Genomic DNA, 12,820 nt, shown 5'->3' with positions numbered 1-12,820 from the left:
ATGACTATTGTGTACTAGCTACTGAAATGAGGACTAAGTTCCTTTTGAAATGCATATGCACTTAAAAGTGAAGGGAAAAGGTCTTGGCGTGATGTTCTTGGGTTTTGCCAAACCCTAATGTTGTGTTTGGAGCCCTTCTCTGTCCCATAGGCCACAAGAATTCCCCTGTCCCCATCCCATACCCACATCAAGCATGTTTCCGAATCTTCTGGGAAGCCACACATTGAGCAGTCAGATGTCTGATCCTGCTTCAGAACAAGCAAGGCGAGATCTGAGTTCAACCAGCAGAAATTTCCGTTGGGAGCCTTTACCCAGGATGTTGGCTGACAGCCTCTGGTCCCACTGAGTTCCAGAAGGGGGTGAAAGGTTTGGTGGACAAATATCTCTTCATTATACAGTGATTACAAGGGAAGTGATATGACTGAGGACTTCTCTACTTGCCAGTCAAGCTAGTCGGTGTCACCAGAAGGTCACAAAACGTATGAGCTCTTCTTTACATGGGAGCCAACACAACCAATGCAAGTTTCTCATTCCATGGTTTAGCTATAACAATAAATCATTATTGCCTTTTAAAAATTGAATATAAGGAAATTCTGGAATTGTGTTAAATAAACAAACAAGGGTTTACTATAATTTGTAGCCCTGACATCAGATCAACTGGGAATAATCAAATTAATCAGAGATGCAGCCTTGTTATAAAAGTGTAAGAGAGATAGCAAATGTCTACAGAAGCTTTGCAAGGCTGCAAAATCGTTTCTTACACCACATTCAGGTTAATAAAAGGGGTGGATGAGTGAGGCAAAAGCTGTATGGCTTCTACACATCTTGTAAGAAGGCACCTGAACACCCGAGAAGTTGAATAGCTGAGGGCCGGGCTGTTCCTCTGGACCCTCAGTCTTCATTTGATTGATGTGAGTCCTTTCTCTCCTGTGTTTAAATGAAGTCAAGTTTGGTACTAAGAGTCTCAAATTAGGAAACTCCTAATTATAGGGGAGAAATGTGGGAATCTACAGCTGCCATATTTGGTATGCTCTAAGACTTTATTCCTTTGTTGTTTAACCTAACCCTCCGTTCTATTGATTACATTTCTTAATCTCTCTAAACTTCACTTTCCTCATCTGTACAGTCCTTGTTGTGAGGGTTAAATGAGAAAAATGCATGTATATTTCTTAACCCAGAGCCTGACATGGAGTAGACCCTCAGTAAGCATCAGCCACATTCACTGTTATTATCACGCTATAGGCCATTAGTTCAAAGAATTGTGGACAAGTGAATTGCTGAACCTTGATAGATTAGAGGTGTCATAAATCTTGACATGGTTCCTGGTCTCTGTCCTTGGCTTGTTGTGTAACTTCAGTCACTTGCTAAGTCCAGGGGTAAGGAGAGACGGGACTTGGCATGATAAGGACTTGGAGGGGGTGTGGTTGACCAGAAGCTCCACAGGATGTAGGTAGGTTGATCACCTGATTGACTCAGTCTGAGGCTGTGTAGGGTTTGTAAGATGCATAATAGGGAGGTGGTGGCTGGACTCACACTTGAGCACTAGGCTTTGAGAAGAATAGGGACAAATTAGAGGATGTTTGGGATGATGATTGTTCTCTGAACCACATCTCCTGAGGTCCAGTGAAGGGGATGGAGAGAGAGATTTAGGGAAGTGCAGGAGAGGGTAACAGACTCAAGCTTCCAGTAATTTGAAGGTTGTTCCAGGGTAAAAGCTAAGACTGCTGGGTGGAAGTTCTGGGGAGACATTTTCAGCTTTATCGTTGGTTAGGATGAGAGTGGTAGAACCTTCTAGAAATTAGTAGTGGAACGCTCTACCTTCCAATGCAAAGTCCCTAAAACCATTAAAGCTGGGCAGGCTGGTTATCAGGGAAGCTGAGGAAAGTTCCTATTTAGGAGCATATGAGAGGGACTCTTAGTATAGTCTTGTGGGTAGAAGTGATGGCCAAGGAAGATTTTCCCCAGGAAAAAGTCCCCAAGAAGGAATAGACATTAGGCAGACAAGGTTGGGGGTATGGATGTGAAGAGGAACAGGGAAAGAGAGAGCATGATGGGTACTGGGAACTGCAAGTATGGCTGGGCATAGGTGTGATGGGGAGTGATTAGTGTGGAGAACAGATCTTTAAGGGCTTTTTATATTATCTTGAGGAGACAGGACTTTATTGAGGGTATGTGGAGCCACAGAAAGGCTTTAAGCAAGGGAGTGACATGGGCAGATGATGTTGTGGAAAGATTACTCTCACTCCATCAAGAGCCTAAATAAAGGAAGAAGAGAATCAACATTTACTGAGAACCTGCTTCAGATAAATGATATCATCTTCCACTCACAACCACCCTCTGAATGGGTATCATTTTCATTTCACAGTCAAGGACATTAAGGACCAGAGAAGTTAAGTGACTTTCTCAACATTGTCCAGTTATTAAGTGACTAAGCAAAGACTCAAAAGCAATTGGGTCTGATCTTAAAGTCTGTGCTTTGTTTCACTTCAGTAAAAATAAAACAAAACAGAACAAATGCCCTTTTTGAAAATATGACCAAATCTCAAATCCTAGGAGGAATATTACTTGTCTGTTCTATAAGACTGCAGTACACCCAAGGGTGCCTAGCCATGAACAATTCTCCTTTCATGTGACCTGCTGCTATAAGACCCTCTTTCTTCTGGCTGGAGATAATTAGACAAGGGCCAAACTGACACTCCTTCCCAGGAATGTGGGATTGGGGTTCTGAGACAGCCAGTTTGTCTTTCTATGTAACTAGATACTTGGTTACTAAGGTGCAGCCATATCCCCCCGTGCAGATGGAGAAGCAGAGAAAACGGACTGCAGAGAGAGAGGAATGCAGATATATAAGCAAAGAGGAGATACAGAGACAGTCCTGCCCAGACTTTCCAATTATTCTTTTATTTATTTATTTAGTTAGTTGCGCTGGGTCTTTAGTTGTGGCAGGTGGGCTCCTTAGTTGCAGCTCACGGGCTCCTTAGTTGTGGCATGTGAACTAGTAGTTAGTTACAGCATGCATGTGGGATCTAGTTCCCTGACCAGGGATTGAACCCGGGCCCCCTGCATTGGGACTGGGGAGTCTTAACCACTGCGCCACCAGCAAAGTCTCTCCAGTTCTTCTTATGGTCCATCTGAATTTCCTGAGACCTCCTGTACCCTCATGACAGACTTCTCCTTTTGGTTTAAGCTAGCTGGAGTTAGTTTCTGTTCAGATGGAAAGAAACAGATTCATCAGAGATCCTAAGAGGGGCTGAGAAAGGCAGGCAGTAAGAGAATGTGGACTCCACTCCCCCAGGGGCTGAAAATGGTGGAGAGCCGTTTGCATGAGCTATGCCTTCTCATCACACCCCAGAGAGTTACTAACCTCGTGAAATGCCTGGGTTGATCATGAGACCAGAGAAGGGGGTGGGGTCTGAGAACATCCTGGTGTGGAGCTCCATTGAGACATTGCACAGGGCGGCGGTGGGGCACAGGCAAAGAGGAGAATGAGGCACGAAGTCAGGACACTTGTGGGGAGGGGATGCACGTATCTCAAGTCTCGGGAGGAAGGCTTAGGCCAAGGTTAACAAATTCAAGAGAGTAGAGAGGCTTGAGCAGACATCTGGCTTATAATTGAAGTCAGAGGCTTAACTAATATAATATTGCAAAATTCTATTTATTTTATTTTATTTTTAAAGAAGCAATGCATGAAGGTATTCTTGTAGAATTCCAAGTTATAAATATATGTGGAGTAGAAAATGAAAGCCCCTACTCCATCTCCAAATATTTAAGAGTGAAATTCCAGGTGGAACCTGGCCAAGCCCTGAGGAGTCCAGTTGAGGGTGAAAAGTGTCCCAGGTGAGAGATGCGTGCACGGCACTCTCCTTCCTCCCGGTGGTTGCAGGAGCAAAGCCTAGGGCAGGGTTTGCTTTTACTTAGCATCTAACAAGCCTACATTTAGCGTTATCTGTTATCTCATAAAACATTTTTGTTTTTTGAGAGGAAGGTACAGAGATTTCTTATATATCCCCTGTCCCCCCCATATCTGCATAGCCCCCCCCCCCATTATCAACATCCCTCACCAGAGTGGTACATTTGTTACAACAGATGAACCTCCATTGATACATCATAGTCACCCAGAGTCCATGGTTTACATTAAGTTGACTCCTGGTGTTGTAGATTCTGTGGGTTTGTACAAATGTATAAGGACATGTATCCACCATTACAGTACCATACAGAGTAGTTTCACTGCCCTAAAAATCCTCTGTGCCCCACCTATGCATCCCTACCCCCACTTCCAACCCCTAGCACCCACTTATCTTTTTACTGTCTCCATAGTTTTGCCTTTTCCAGAATATCATATAGTTGGAATCATACCCTGGAGCAGGATTCTAAGCCTCCCCGTCTCTTTCCCACAGTGGGTTCAGCCAAGAGAGAAGGGCCCGTTGGTGTCAGATCGGTGGGTGCCCGTGCCCATCAACCTCCCTGCTGCTCTGCTCCCAGCCCCACCCAGACCAGCCTCCACCTCAAGGAAGCAGGGTGGAGCTAGTGGCTGGCTGCTTATTCCAAAATCCCACTTTATTGCCCTGCAACCCAGCCTTTCTCAACTCTTTTTGAATGAGTCACTGGGAAAGGGACTCTCAAAAGACTGAATATTTGTCTTTTGTCAACTATTCTGATATGGAGCTTTCTTGTATATCTCTATATCTCTATATCTCTACATCGAAGGTTTTACTCAGTTTGAAGGATTGGCCAATTGGGACTGGTTAGGTGAACCTTGTGTTTGTCTTGGGGAATTCTTGGGCACCAGAAAAGTGTTAGCAACCAGCATAGGAGGTATAGCCAGAGTTTAGTTTATCTATTGATTTTAAAATGAATGTTTTTTAAAAATACACTTGGTAAAAAATTAAGACAAACAGAAAATTTTTAGACAAAAAATAAAAGCCTCTCTTTCCTCACCCCCAATCCTACTGAATATCTGTGCCCCCCACAAATTCACATGTTGAAATCCTAACCCCCAAAGGTGATGGTATTAGGAGGTAGGCTTTGAAAGCTGCTTAGGTCATGAGGGCAGAGCCCTTATATTAGTGCCCTTATAAAACAGAGGCCTCTACCTCTTCCCCTTGCTGTGAGGACACAGAAAGAAGGTGCCAGCTACGAAGCAGGAAGGGGGCTCTCACCAGAAAGCGTCCATGCTGGTGCCTTGATCTTAGACTTCCAGCCTCTAGAACTGTGAGTTCTAAATTTCTGTTGTCTATAAGTCACCAAGTCTGTAGTATTTGCTTATAGCAGCCCAAGCAAAGTTTGCAGCCCAAGCAGACTAAGACATCTACATTTACCAGTGTCTTTAACGTCCTCTCAGAATTTAAAACATCAACGTAATAGCCTATATATGCACATTCTTTTTTGTTTTTAATTGCAAATAAAGTTTCACTGACAAAGTTTCCATCTCTGTACGTGTATCTTTGTGTACTTTTATATCTATAGAATACATCTTTCACAGTACAATTTCTGGGTCAAAGTGTACGCACATTTTAAAAATTTTGCTAGATGCAGCCAAATTTACATATATAAAGCTATTTTTACTGAATAGTCCTATACCAACAGTATGGGACTGCCTGTTTCTCCCCATCCTTACCAACACTGGGGACGACTAAACCTTTAGTATTTTCCAATCTGATAGGGAAAAGCAGTGACTTGTTTTGATTTTTATCTTTTAAATGTTGAGTGATCTTGTCCACTTATTTTATCTCTATTTTTTATGAGCAGAGAGTTAATTTTCTTTGCCCTTTTGTCTTACCGACTTATAAAGACCCTTTGTTTATTAAGAAGCCAGACTTTTGTCAGTCAGATATATGCCAGGACTTTTCTCCAGTTTTTAATTTGTCTTTTGACTTTGTTTATGATGCACACCATATTTGCCATATGAAAGTGCATTGTTTTATTTAATTTTTCGTATAGGCACATTCATCAATCTTTTCTGTTATGATGGCCTGAGTATAATACCCCACGATGGGAGGAAGAACACCAAGAAGGCCTTCAAGGAGAGGGAGATCTACGGCTCAGCTATCACTTCACTATGATGGCAACATTGTGTCACCTGAGATTTCTCTAAAATCATAAAAAAGAGCAGGGCAAAAAACTTTTTTTGTCCTGCATTGGGGTGGGGGTGAGGAGATGTTATAGTAAGGGATGGTGAAGCGTTGAGAGGAAGGAACATGCCCAGATGCAGCCTGGCAAGGGAATAGGTGAATAGAAGCTAAGTCAGAAGTGAAGGAGACAGCCTGCTCTCATGCTTCCAAGTTTGAATTTGGGGTGTGAGTGGGTAGGGTGCAGTAAGGAGGTTAATTGCAGGAGTGGGCTGACCACCTCCTTAGGTTCCACTGCCTCTGATAAGTTGACCCTTCCTCTCTGCTCCCTCCATCTCTAGCCCCTTTTCTCTGCAGCTCAACCACAGCCTGGACAATGAAAAAAATCACATCCCATAGAAAACACTCTGCCCTTGACCTGGGGTGAGACTTGCTCTGAAGACCAGTGACCTTGGGGTCCTTGGGGATGGAAGCTTATGATCCTTGGGAGTGGAGGTTGATATTTCTATGCCTCTTCCACGCTGGTTTTACTGGATGACACTTCTCACTGAAATGCCCAGAAAAGGAAGGAAAATTTGCAAGGTATAGATGCTATGAGAATGAACCATTTGGAGCCCTGGCAAAAATCCTGCATTTGACCTTTGTCCTTTCCTATTCAGAAGTTGATTTCCCAGCTTGGGCATCACCCTTTGCTTCTGTTTTTTCCCCAGGTATCTGACGCTTGAACATGTTGCATCTCAGGCTCACTTCTACCAGAGGAAAAAGAGAAGGTACATTACAAACCAAGCAGGCTTGCCACTTACTAAGCACTCACGATTTGGTGTGGCAACAAGCAAATGCTAATGTCTCAGTTCAAGGTTTGGGATTGTGTGAATTTGGGGTCAAGCTAACAACTGAGGATAGAGGTGGGAATAAATGTGGGAGGGGAGGAGAAGGGTGGGGCAGGGCAGGGTGGTGGTGGGCAGGGGTGGATGGAAAATAAACAGAGGAGGCTGGGAGGTGGCAGGCAGACTTCCTGGCTCTGCTGCTGAAATCACACCTACAAAAGACACAGTGAGGGTCCTAGAGAGAAGAGAGGCATTAGTTCCTAACAGTTGGCTTGCAGAATGTATGGGGCAGCTAGTTACCCAGATTGGAAATAGGGGGGTTAAAAAGAAGGGAGAAGCAAATGAGAGAAAATCTTGCCCTGCTGAAGAGGGCGGGGGGCCTCAGTGTGTCCTGGGGGCTGTGACTGAGGACTTTCTCCAAGCTGATTAAATGGAATTAACTCCACAGCCTGGGATCTTACAACCTCCTGTTGCTCTCATCTCTCCAGACCCTTGTTCTACCTCTTCAGAGCCTACTGGAACCCTGAGGAATTTATTAATGAGGTCCAATTACAGAAAATTTCAGGTTTTTAATCAACTTGGGATGCACAGTTGAAGGGTTCAGCTCAACCCCCCTGAGAAAATGTACATTAAACAAGATTTCAGATGAACTGCACACTTGATTTTCCTACTGCTTCCCCACATCCAGCCCTCTCCCCACTTCCAATCATCTATAGCATCTCCACCCTTGCTCCCCCCATTTCCCCTCTGCCCCCATCTTCCCTCCCCCGGATTTCACAAAGAGCTGTGGACTTCAGCTGCCCCTTTTGAAAAAAACTGCAGGACACACAGAGCTCTGCAAACTGATCGACCGGGCTGGTTTCTGCCCAAGCCCTCCCCAGCCCTAATTTGTGGCTTTCACCTAGGTGTGCTGGAAAGACTTTTCCTGGCTGTTTCCACCCTCGTGGACTGACTGCTAGCAAACAATCTTTGTTTCCTCTTGGAGGATATTTTTGAAGGCAGATTAGAGGCTTGAAAAAAACACTTGGAATAACTCTTTAAACAGGTTTTCCAAACACTGGTGGAAGGAAACAAGCGAGGTGGGTGGGAGCATTCAGCCTTGAAGAACGTTCTATTTCTCATCCTGTGTTGCCTGGGGCCCTGCGCAGCTTGGGTTCTCCCTGGCCTGGGGAAACTTTGCAAACTTCCGGGGCTTGGTCTCTGCGGAGGCTGCTATTCACCCTGGGAGAGCCGGGCCCTCCACCAGCTGCTGTGGGAATGGCACATCTGGCATTCCGGCAGCCACTTCCTCTCCAGGGAAAAGCCAGGGCTCCACCCTCTGTGGTTTCACATCGTGACGCTGGGGCTCCTGGGAAGGGGCAGGAGCGGCTGTGAGCTGTGAACATCCCCCAGAGCTCCTGTGGGGAGGAGCAGCTCCGCTCAGCTGATTAAACATTCTTCAGCTGGGGCGGACATTTAAAGGGACCATTGCATGGCGTGGCCAGATTTTCCATAGCGGAAAATTCTGTTTAACGAGGTGGGAAGCCCAGTTAAAAAAAAAAAAAAAAAAAAAAAAAAAGCAGCAGCATCTAGGTAGGCTGGACTGTTAGTCCTCAGAGGTAGTAGGTTGAACCTTGATGAAGCAGTCCACTCTAGCTGGCAGGGATCTCTTTAATAAGCCGAGATTCTTTGCGTTGCAAGTGACTGGAAAGCAAGACGAGGGCATTTGTCAGCTCCTGAAATCAGGATGGAAATATAGCTAGGTCTCGGGAATGAATGGCACCTGGGGTGTGCTGGATCTAGCCCCTCCTGGTTCTTGAGAGCTGATTGTTCGATTTTCAGGAATTTTGTGAGCCAGTTGTTAAGCAGAGCCTCTGTTAAAAATTAAATTATATAAACTCAGGCTTAAAAATTATATTAATCACAAAGTTAGTAAATTCTTAAAACTCATCACTTCCTAATTATTTTGCTGCACTTTGCTATTATCTTTGCTCTTGAGAGTCTTTACATCTATTGTATCTGTATGGTGGAAACACTCTAGAATGGTGTGCTGTTGCCCATCACTTTGCAACTCTTATTTTTCAGTGGTATTATGTTGGAAGCTTGAAATGGGCCATGGTAGATGCATTTACACCACAGAAATTCTCAAATGCTGCGAATCAGGGCTTGATCTACTGCTTTGTTGGTTGTCTAGAGTCTAGACTTAAGAATGTGATGGAAAAAAATGTTGATAATGCAAATTAAAAGTATGTCACATCTATAGTTTTTACATTGTGAATGGCATCCAAAAAAATGAGAAAATATCCTTTCCATTTTTGAAAACTATTCTCTGCAATCTTTGATCTAGGACAGATTTACAAATGGCCACTTACCTGGAATATATATCATTAGTTGTGTCCGGCTGGTAGGAACGTTACTGTTTTTATTGCCTGTATTTTACCTGGGGGAGAGACAACCACTATCCTCTCTTCATACTGCATTGCTTTTCTTGTTGGTAAAAAAGTGATTTGGGGGTTATCTTGGTGGCCGTCAAATTCCAAGCCAGTGTCTATCTCCAAAGAGTCAGGCAGCGAGTTTGAAGTGTACATGTTTGCTCTCCTTCAGAACCTTCAGTCCACGGCCTTTATCATCACCGTTTTCCACTGATACTAGCAGACAAACTTGGCCCTGTTTCCCGACCTAGGTCATGAGCAGAGCAGCTCCTGAAGTTCTCGTTCAGAATCCTGATTACGGATGATAATCTCTGTGAACCTCCTTGAAGGAGAGCACTTCTGCTGGGAAAGTGTGAGAGCTCCTGTGGATTGGCACAGCTGGTGGGGCAGAGCGGGGTGGGGCAGGACAGAGCAGGGGAGGTGATCCTACACAGGTCATGCAACCCAGGACTACGGAAGGGGAAGGGGTCACTGAAACCATTACTGTGCCTCCACACTGTTTCACCGAAACCATTTAAAGAGCAGCGTATAAAAGGAAGACTTTGAAAAATCGTAATTGTATTCAAGGATACATTCCAATGCCTTATCTAAATCTTTCCTTCTATACTGTAAGTTGATTTCTTCTTATTCAATTTTCCAGGCATCTACCAAAAAAAAAATTGTGTTTTAGATATTGAAGCTTCCTAAAACTCCCCGTTCATCTTCTCTTCTGAACAAAACTTTTTTTAAAAGAACCTTTTAAATTTCTCCCACTGTGGTTTCATGGCATCACTTTTCAGACATTTGGTTTTTGTCTTTAAGACAAAGGGCTGCTCTAATTTTTCTAATATTTTTAAAAAGATTTGGCCTCGTGAAAACGTTTATATTTTCTTCCTTGCTGATTTCTCCCTTCTTTGAATTTTTAAAAAGATCATGGTCAGTGCTGCATAATTTATTTCTTTCTGTTTGTTTCTTGTGTGGAGTTCTTTTCTACACCCAAGAAAAGTATTGGGTTGGCCAAAAAGTTCCTTCGGTTTTAAAGTAACAGTAAAAGACACATTTTCATTTTCACCAAGAACTTTATTGAACAATGTAGTCACCATTTTTTCCACTACCTTCTGCCATTTTTCAGGCAACTTCATAATTCCATCTTCCCAAAACTTTTTATCTGTTTGAGCAAAGAACTGTTCCAGGTGCCTTTTACAGTCTTTCAGGGAATTGAAATTTTTCCCATTAAGAGAATTTTGTAAAGACCAAAATAAATGGAAATCTGAAGGTGCAATGTCTGGTGAATATGATGAATGAATCAAAACTTCCTAGCCAAGCTGTAACAGTTTTTGCCTGGTCATCAAAGAAACATGCGGTCTTGTGTTATCCTGATGGAAGATTATGTGTTTTTTGTTGAATAATTCCGGACACTTTTCATCAAGTGCTGCTTTCACTTGGTCTAATTGGGAGCAGTACTTGTTGGAATTAATTGTTTGGTTTTCTGGAAGGAGCTCATAATAGAGGACGCCCTTCCAATCCCACCATATACACAACGTCACCTTCTTTGGATGAAGACCGGCCTTTGGTGTGGTTGGTGGTGGTTCATTTCACTTGCTCCACAATCTCTTCTGCTCCACATTATTGTACAGTATCCACTTTTCATCGCCCGTCACAATTTGTTTTAAAAACAGAACGTTTTCGGGGACTTCCCTGGTGGTCCAGGGGTTAAGAATTTGCCTTCCAATGCAGGGCATGCGGGTTTGATCTGGTCGGGGAGCTAAGATCCCACATGCCTCGCGGCCAAAAAACCAAAACAGAAGACAGAAGCAATATTGTAAAAATTCAATAAAGACTTTTTTTTTCTAAAATAAATTTATTTCTTTATTTATTTATTGGGTGCGTTGGGTCTTCATTTCTGTGCGAGGGCTTTCTCTAGTTGCGGCGAGCGGGGGGCCACTCTTCATCGCGGTGCGCGGGCCTCTCACTGTCGCGGCCTCTCTTGTTGCGGAGCACAGGCTCCAGACGCGCAGGCTCAGTAGTTGTGGCTCACGGGCCCAGTTGCTCCGCGGCATGTGGGATCTTCCCAGACCAGGGCTCGAACCCGTGTCCCCTGCATTGGCAGGCAGATTCTCAACCACTGCGCCACCAGGGAAGCCCCAATAAAGACTTTTAAAATGGTCCACATCAAAAAAAAAAATCTTAAAAAAAAAAAAGGAATGTTTTCATTGTGTTTAAGTAGAGAATTGCATGTGGAAATACGGTCAAGAAGGTATTTTTGCTTATGTGGAACCCAAACATCAAAGCGATTAACATAACCAAGCTGGTGCAAATGATTTTCAACCTTGATTTGGATATTTCGAATATGTCGGCTATCTCCTGCGTCGTAATAACATTGATTGTTCTCAATTAATGTCTCGATTTGATCACTATCAACTTCAGCTGGTCTACCTGACCGTGGAGCATCGTCCAGCGAGAAATCTCCAGCACGAAACTTCGCAAACCACTTTTGACACGTTCGATCAGTCACGGCACCTTCTCCGTATACTGCATAAATCTTTTTTTGCGTTTCAGTGCGTTTTTACATTTCTTGAAATAATAAAGCATAATACGCTGAACATGTTGCTTTTTATCTTCCATCTTCAATATTAAAATGGCTACACAAAAATTCACCAATTTTGATAAATTTTTTTTTTGCATGCACGCTGATTATGACAGCTGTCACAATACAATCTAACAAAATTGTTTCAAATGAAGTTAAGGACAACTAAGTGCTACTAGAGCCATCTTACAGAAAAAAACAGACGAACTTTTTGGCCAATCCAATATAAGCTATGGAGGACAAATATAATAGATTTTACTTTTCTGTCCCTTAACAACTGCTAAAGTGCCAGAAAAGTAGTTAACATTCAAAATGAACTTGTAGGTTTGCTGGCTTGTTGGCTGACGGCTGCAAGAACTCTTCTTCTTTCTAATGTCTGCCCACTTCTGATTCGCCACTTTTCAGCTACTGACGATGGGAGAAATCAAATGAAAAAGCTTATGAGAATTGTGGACAAAGTAAGGGTATCTTATTTCTGAGTGATATTCTGAAAGATCTCTTAGGAAAGAAATTCATGACTATTAGATATAAATGTTTGACATTTCTGTTTTGTCTACTCACAATCTCCCCCAACCCCTGTCCTTACTATTTGGTCATTACCATTGTGGACAAAGAATGTTGCCTGCCATTCCGGGAAACAATGAACGCTGCCCACCATCAAGACATCAGCTACTGATGTAGCAGCAGCCTCCAACTGTCCCCCTCCCCGCCTCTCACCCAGTGTGAGGGGAATTCAGGATGGAGAAAAACAGAGTACTGGTCCTGTATAGTTAAGATGCATATCAAAGGAATAATTTCAGTGAGCCCAGATTCTTACAACTTCCCATATATAGAAAAGCACTAAAATCATTAATTTGAGATGACTGTTTTTGTGATTAGCAGTCATCTTTGATGTTTGACTACATTGTTTGTTTGTTTCAGCAAAAACTCCTATATATCCTGGCTCCC

General features: G+C 43.3%; 1 long non-coding RNA gene across 1 annotated transcript; it reads right to left on the bottom strand.

Annotated features, from left to right (window-relative positions):
- Window positions 1-2,171: 2,171 nt before the first annotated feature.
- LOC118893285 lies at window positions 2,172-8,226 on the bottom strand. The gene is made up of 3 exons (XR_005019445.1): window positions 8,116-8,226; window positions 6,487-6,615; window positions 2,172-2,255 (listed from the first exon to the last, which is right to left on the bottom strand). It is a non-coding gene; the product is annotated as an uncharacterized LOC118893285 (long non-coding RNA).
- Window positions 8,227-12,820: the final 4,594 nt, after the last annotated feature.

The sequence above is a fragment of the Balaenoptera musculus genome, chromosome 3 (genome assembly GCF_009873245.2).
Source record: "Balaenoptera musculus isolate JJ_BM4_2016_0621 chromosome 3, mBalMus1.pri.v3, whole genome shotgun sequence".
Lineage (NCBI taxonomy): Eukaryota > Metazoa > Chordata > Mammalia > Artiodactyla > Balaenopteridae > Balaenoptera > Balaenoptera musculus.
This window is presented reverse-complemented; position numbering and strand designations above follow the sequence as displayed.